Source organism: Sinocyclocheilus rhinocerous, unplaced genomic scaffold (assembly GCF_001515625.1).
Source record: "Sinocyclocheilus rhinocerous isolate Xijiao unplaced genomic scaffold, SAMN03320098_v1.1 scaffold1157, whole genome shotgun sequence".
NCBI classification, from domain to species: Eukaryota; Metazoa; Chordata; class Actinopteri; order Cypriniformes; family Cyprinidae; genus Sinocyclocheilus; species Sinocyclocheilus rhinocerous.
The window spans coordinates 1163201-1171564 of NW_015631716.1; the positions used below are offsets into that span (position 1 = coordinate 1163201).

The 8364-nt window shown below is 35.7% G+C and overlaps 1 pseudogene; it reads left to right on the forward strand.

Annotated features, from left to right (window-relative positions):
• The window catches only part of LOC107741873 (mitochondrial 2-oxodicarboxylate carrier-like), a 103117-nt pseudogene that overhangs the window by 85457 nt on the left and 9296 nt on the right, over positions 1-8364 (forward strand).

Sequence of the window (8364 nt, forward strand, 5' to 3'; positions counted from 1 at the left end):
TTGATATATCATTTTTCTTTATGCAAAATGTGTGTAAAATGGCAATAAACAGGTTTTCTCATTATATATAATGTATCTATAAACGAAATCTAATTTGCATATTAATGTGTTTTTGGGGCAACATGTAATGAAAAAAGAAGTGTAATGGGAGTAATAATTGACAAGATTTTCATAATAATAAATAATATTTCATAGGAATATTGAAATATAATTTCTTTCTCTATTAATTTGTTGTGTCTCCCAAAATGCGTAATAAACATGCTTTTATTTTATATTTTTAAGTTCAAAAGAACAGGATTGATTTGAAAAATATTATCTTTTGTTATATTGTAAATGTCTTTACTGTTACCTTTGATCAATTTAATGCATCTTTGCTAAATAAAAGTAATAATTTCTTTCAAACAAATCACCAGCACAGTAGTGAAAATTAATGTTAATTTACAAATGTACTATTTTTCAGTGTTCTTTCGTGTTCTGTCACAATATAGTAATGTTGATTTATATATTTATGTGTATTCATAATCTGTATAAATCTATATAATCTGTATGTAGAAATTAACAATAACTTGTTAATAAATGCTGTGAACGTATTGTTTATTGTTAGTTTATGATATCTGATGCGTTGTTATTAATGCTACCAAACTGAAATGTATTGTATTGCCAAGATATTGCTATTGATTGTGATTAATTTGCAGTTTATTTGTGAATAATTCAATTAATAAGCATATCATGGTATTCATACATTTTTTGACAGCCCTAAACATTATATACCTTTGAGATATTTCATAGAACATGTTTGAGGCATGATCCAATTTGACAGTAAAAAATACTAATGACTGCATCTGTCTACTCATTCGTTTTTTTCTTTTGTTTCCGGGTAAACTTCTTCCAAATTCTAAACAAAATAGTATAATCCTCATCTTTACTTTAATTCTTAAAATTGGCATTATGTGGACTTCAAAGAATGAAATCGTCTTTTGATTTCTTTGATTAAAAGTCTTCAATAAAGTTTAGCTAATACAGCTCTAAAAAAGAGGCAGAATGACCTGATGATTTTAGGCATCAATTTTTATTGTCATCCCTACTAACCAATTGTATCACACCACAATAAATCCAATGACAGACCTTTTCTTTTTGACATATTACTACAATGCCGAAACTACACGCACAATTCTAGGTAAATGTTAGCTCTTTACCATACTGCAGAGTTTTTGTATAAGAGAATGAGGAGTGAGAAGAAAAGCTCAGGTGTTTCCCCTTGCTCAGGCTTGTCCTGACTTTCAGCTTGACAGAAAGCATAACAGAGTCAGGTTTCAGCTTCAGAAAAAGTACATGTGCTCTCCAAACAATGACTGCTTCTCAAAGTGCACATATCTGCGTTTAGGGGTGGCGAGAACGTGCTGAAGCATTGATCAGACTGGAATCTCAAAATGCTGACACTTATTTTGGTCACCGTTTGCTAAAGCTGGTTGTGAATGTCCGTGAGATCCTGTATATTTAAAATCGAAGAAAATATTTGACTATCACACTTTTACAAGAAAATACAATTTGTGCCGTTAAAACGTTAAACCTGTATCACGACAGTTATGCAAGTAGCCTTGATATATGGTTATATCTAGATTAATTCGAACATATTTCAGCTTTCTAAGTATATTCAAATGAGAAAAGATATTAGTGATAATGCTGTTGGAAGACAAATACTGTTTGGGTTAATTTGCTTATCATACAGACACCTGTCAAGGGTTACCGTCTATGTCTATTTGCAGTTCTAACTCTATTATTTGATAAGTATCCCTTAAAGCTGCTTTCTTTAAAGAAATACTGTGACAGTTAATCGCTCTTAATAACTCATTATTAATTATATAGCAGAAGCTGAAGTATCTCACACGCTTTGACTCTAATGCCAAGAGATGGCTTGGCTGTCACTGCCTTTTTAGACATTGAAAACCTAAAAATGTAGTTCCATTGGTTGAGGGCTTTTGTTTTCATTTATAAGTGCTTGTTTGTGTGTTTAGACCAGTTTAACCTGTTCTGGTTTAGAAACAGTACCCTGGAAACAGTAGTGCATTACAGCGAAGCTGAGCTCAATACATGATAATGGGGGTGGATTTCCATAGTATTCACACATCAGAGTAGGATTCAGCATTCTTATGTGTAGCACCATGAGTCAAGATGTGTGATAGTTGCAAATATTAGTCACATCTGTGTCTGTGTAACAGACTCAAGCCACTTGGTCATTTACTTAAGTCAGCTGGACACATTAGATGGGTTGCACCAATTAGGATTAAGCCTAAACACAAATTCAGTCAAGTCTTCTAATAATTCAGCTGCATTAATCAATCAATCAATAATCAGAGTCATAGTTAAATCTGCTTATTTCTGGTTTTACATCAAATCTACATTAGCTTTAATTCTGTTGCTAATTACATTAAACTCAGATTTAAATATTTTAGATTCAGATATTAAGTTTACGTTTAAATTAGTAGCAGTAGTAGTAATAGAAGTAGTAGTAGTAGTATTTATTCATTTATTTATTTTGAATATTTGAATATATATATATATATATATATATATATATATATTTGTTGCATTATCTGTAGCTTTGTCTTCCATTATGCTTTCATAATGCTCCATTTATTGATGCAGTAAATATTTTTCCATGCCATATTCACACAGCATATGCACTGTTTCAGCATTTTCACTGCCTGCTTGATCAGCTTTTTTCCATTTTTTTGCTTGCTACCAAAATGTCTAAATTTATTTTAAAACATGTATTTACTTACTTACTCACTTGCTCACTTACTTACTTGCTTATTTGAAAAAATTGAGAAAATGGAATAAGAATATTTAATTGTTATGGTATTCTTGGGTTTCACAGTTTCAAGGAATTTTTTGTAATTATGTTAAAATCAAGTGGTAAGAGGGCTAGTACATAATTAGTTAAAGTACATATTGGAGCAAATCACCCATACAGCCTAGCCTTGGTGTTTACCATGTCAAACTGTAATTCCATATTGAAATTAATCTTCTATGAGATGCAAATTGTTTTTGTTGTTTCGTTACTGCACACATAATTTGCCAAATAGATGCTTAAATGTGGCTTGTACATAAATCTTCATTTATTTATCATGTGTCTCAAAACCAGTGAGCGATGTCTTTTCCTCAACAGCGTGTATGGCTTCTACAAGGGAATCCTCCCCCCCCCCCATTTTGGCCGAGACCCCAAAGAGAGCAGTGAAGGTAACAGGAACCACATTTGACTTGAGCTTAAACTCATCACTTAAACCATACACGCTCTGATCTTTGCAACCTGGCCTTCCGAGTTTAAGCATACACACAGACCACATACGTGTGTCCTCAGCGTACCGGCTTTAGCCAGGAGGATCAAAAACACTCAGCCTCTCTCTATGTTTGTCGTCATGCCACATGTGTTTGCTGTTGAGAACTCCCAATATTGACCTATATGGCCAAAGATTGCTACTGGCCTCACTTTAGTATCATGAATAAACAGTACATATATACACTCTTGAGTTTAGATGAACACTCACTGTGGCTTTAGGCCATAGGTTATGGGCACCTCCAAATGGGTGTCTGAAAGCAGAGCGAGCACATTAATGTCTCACTTTTCCAATCTAAAAAAATATCTGGAAGGGGTTTAATTCCATTATTGGAAAGCTTTGGTTTGGTAGACTCAACATGCTTTAACCGTTTACCATAAAGGACTTGTTCACCTGAAAATCCACATGAAAATTCTGTTATCATGTAATCATGTCGTTCAACCCATTTGACTTTCTTTCCTACGTGGAGCACAAAAAGATACATTTTGAATAATATTGTGGTGACTTTCATCCAGTGAATGTGGATTGGAGATTTTTAGTTTCAAAAAGGGCTCAAAAGCATCAGAAATGTAGTCCATACTCTGCAACTCGTGTGGCTTAATCTAAGTCTTCTCAGGCCATACACTCTTAAAAAGAAATATTTCAAAAGGACGTTTTCACAGAGATGCCATAGAAGAACCATTCTTCAGTGAACAGTTCTCAAAATAACCATTTTCTTCTTAGTGTGAAGAACATTTTAACACTCAAAAGAAGCCTTTTCCACTGAACCTTTTGTGTAATGGAACTGTTCCATGGATATATTAAAGGTTCTTCATGGAATCATATAAAGAACCTTTATTTTTAAAAGTGTAGTATAGTTGTGTGTCGAACAGACCAAAATGTAAGCTTTTATTCACTGAAAATGAAGAGTAACTGCCACAACTGGATCATTGACTCAATGACAATTTATGAACAAATCATGCAAAGTGAGCTAGATTAACCTATTCAGGGAATAAAAACTGACTAAAGAACTATCCATTCACAAATCGGGCATCACTGCTACTCTGTTTAACTCTCATTAACTTGCCAGTACTGTCAGAACAAAATGTCAAAACAGCTTGTCACTGGGGCAATACCCTTAAAGGGACATTTTTGTACCTTATTTAGCCCTAAAAAGTGTATATTAGTTCCATAGAGTAGTAATGTGTTCCCTCAAGTTAATATGAACCTTTTAAGGTACAGTTTTTGCCCTTTTTCCCTGAAAGTGAAGAAGAAGAGCTAGGGTGTACGTTTAAGTCTATTCAATTAATCTTCAATCTATTCATCACACAAAACTATTGTATAAATTGGAATATAGTGCACAAGTTTAATGGTGCTACATTTGTCATTTTGGAGCTTGATGCCCCAAATCATTATTCATTCACTTTTTACTGAAAAGAGTAGTCAGGATATTTTTCAGAATTCCTTTTGTGTACCACAGAATAAATCATGCGGATTTGTAACGACATGAGGTTGAGTAAATGATGAGAGAATTTTCTATTCATTCAACATTAATCCATGAATCCATGATGCTCCACGTCTGTTGATTTAAACCTATTAACAGGCCTCCATCAGTCCTCCAATGTTTTATTATCTAATATCTGTCAAGCTGAGCAAATCTTTACTAATATAAAGAATTATACATCGTCCTAATAGTCATCTATGTGTGTACTTGTGTTTGCTCAGTGTCATGTTGACAGCTTGAGTGTTCTCATTTACTACAGTTGAGCTGTGTTTGCTTAGGGTGTGAGCATTCATCTTGTCTGCGTGCATGTATGTGAATGCATGTTGCGTCTGAAAACACATCCTGACAGGTTGTCCTGATCTTCTTTGCAGTTTTTTACCTTTGAGCAGTACAAGAAGCTGTTGAGCTTTACTCCTTTATCACCCGGCATGGTAAGTCATCTGATACAGGCAAGATATATATATATATATATATATACACACACGGTCATTGATACTATACACACAATCACAATCACAGTCAAGCGAAGCACTCTCCTCATTACATGGCGTGCTGGCAGCGGGAATGAAGTGTAATCGAGACGAATGCGGCTCAGCAAGGCATGTGAAAGATAGCCCATTACTTTGACAGCAGTCTTTCAGTGTGGCAGCAGGCTTGACGGCTGAGCCCAGTGGCGGAACTCGCATCCACTGCCTCGTCGAAGGGGCAAAACATTCACCTGCATTATCAATCACACCTATCTCCGCCCTCTCTAGCTAGAGATCTCAATCCACACAGAGCCCACAGGCGCTGGGAAGATTGATGTACGGAGTGTGTGAGAGGCAGGAGGTTGAGTGAGATCATTTCCAAGGCCGTAAGTGAATTCAACAGAGCGATTGAGCTGTGGCTCCGCCCCCAGCTGAAACGACTCCGTATGATTGATGAAGACATGCAGTAATATGACAAATAAAAAATTAAAGAGCGGATGGCTGGCTCTGTAAACACGGTCAAGGAGATGTCCGGTTTTCAGACAGAAAATGAGTAATGAGGCTCTCACACTGTCTTGCAGTGTATGCACAAGCTTGTATACATGGCTACGCATACACACACACAAAAAAACAAAATGTGCAAGTGTAATCATCACACACACAATTTCGTATTAATCGAGGGTGTGGGTGTGGACTATCCCCAGCTCACCTTATGCAAACACACTCAAAGATCTCCTTTGTCACTCTTCAAGTAGGCCTGAAGCCTGCTGACATACAGGTCAAGTGCTTGAATGGAGAGCTACAAATCATAAGAATAAAACCTTACTACATATTTTATTTGTCTGTTTAGCAATGTTATTCTTCCTCAAAATTACTGACGGAAATGTTGATTCATGTGATTTTTTATTGTCGGTAGCGAGATAAAGACACACCATGATGATGATTAGGTGATTGTAATGTAAACATACTGAAATGTAGGACAAGAAAATTATAACAGTGCAATATATTACCGATTCACTGACAATGAGAAGAAAAAACGATTTAGTTGCATATGATATATAAAATAATATATCAAATAAAATGACGTATATAATCACTATCAGCAATAATAAATATTCAAGTATACATTTTTTTTATTTCAAACAAATGCTCTTCTTTTGAGCTGTCTATTCATCAAAGAATCCTGAAAAAAAAATGTATCACGGTTTCCATAAAAATATTAAGCAGTAACTGTTTTCATAATAATAAGATATAATATTCATAATAAGATTATCATCACAGGAATAAATTACTTTTTAAAATATATTCAAATCAAAAAGTTGTTTTAAATTGTTTTAATAATATTCACAATATTACTGATGTTTTACTGTATTTTTTTTTTTTTTAAATACAGCCTTGGTGAGCATAAGAGGCTTCACATAAAAAAAAAAAACGTAATGCTATATTCAGTCTCTAAAGCACTGAAAATGTTTGATACATATTTAAACTGAAAAATGTTGATACATTTTATGAAGTTTGTGCCTGATACAGTCTGACACTGCAGTCAGACATTGTAGTCAGTGTAAAATGCACAACGAATTAATATGGCATGGCAAAGTATTAAGTAAACTGAAATTACATTTTTCATCAAAAGACAAAAACTATGACTATGCTAACATGACCACTGCTGTTAATTTGGTGAGCTATAGGCCCAATGCTTCTCTGTTCAGCTAGTATGAAATTATGAAACCTTTTGCTCCGTCATACAGTTGAGTTGAGCTGTTATTGCAACATATGAAGTAATTTATCTTTGTCCCAGTCATTTTGTCTGAGCCAGTTCACTCATCTTTGATTCCTGTCTGCGTTTCCTTTCTAACCTCTGAGAAAGATTGACGTGGCAGTTTCATTCATTCATTTGTGGGTTAAAGTCAAGCTCTGCGTCTGGACAAACACGTTTCTAAAAGGCTAAGTGTCACAGTAGCATTGTTCCTTTGAGTTATGGGATTTGTGTGGCATACCTTAAGTGTTGACTGGTCATCTAAAAAATACAGTCTGTTCTGAATTAAACACAAAGTGACTTTCTTTATAGTCCTTGTGTCTTTCTCGTTTGTCATGTGGCGTCATGTTCTCCTGTAATGTAATTCTGCCTGCTTCAATATGCTAGGCTCTCTCTGTGGCTGGCTTGGGGTCGGGGTTAACCCAGGCACTGGTTGTAAATCCATTTGAAGTAGTGAAAGTGAGCCTACAGGCCAACAGGGATTCATTCAAAGTGGTAAGAGACTACAGCTGTTAATTGTCGTCTTGGTATTGTTTTTGCCTTTGTCTTGTTACAAAATGTCTTAGTCATTCATTTTGAGGATCCTAATGTTTTTGCTCTCTGTTTTTCCTTGCAGCAACCCTCTACATTTGCACAGGCCAGAATGATTATAAACACAGACGGCTTCGGTCTCCGCGGGCTTAATAAGGGCCTGACCTCCACCCTAGGACGGCATGGCGTTTTCAACATCATCTACTTTGGTTTCTACTTCAGTGTTAAAGATGCCATACCTGCCAGTCCGGTATGTAAGTTTTAGTGTCCCCCCAAAATAGATTTTGGGATAGTTCACCTAAAAATGAAAGTTATCCCATTTACTCACCCTCATGTCATTCCAAACCTGTATAACGTTCTTTGTTCTGTGCATCTCAAAAGATCTTTTGAGGAATATTTTGATTGTTTTTGTCCATACACTGAAAGTCAATGGGGTCCAAAACTGTTGATTTTAACTGTTTGGACAAAACCAATGAGATATATATATATATGTCACGGGCAGGGTTTTCCAGAGATCAGGCAGGATGACGAAGATGACGAATAAAAGGATATTTAATGATATGACAACAGGAGATCCAGACAGGGTAGACATCAACACACAGGGTAACATTCACAATAACCGACAACCCTTCCTGCGCTGAATTGCAGATCAGGAGCCCTTCCAGGGCTGAATTGGGGATCAGGAGCCCTTCCTGGGCTGAATTGGGGATCAGGAGCCCTTCCTGGGCTTAACGAGAAATCAGGAGCCCTTCCTGGGCTGAATTGGGGATCAGGAGCCCTTCCTGGGCT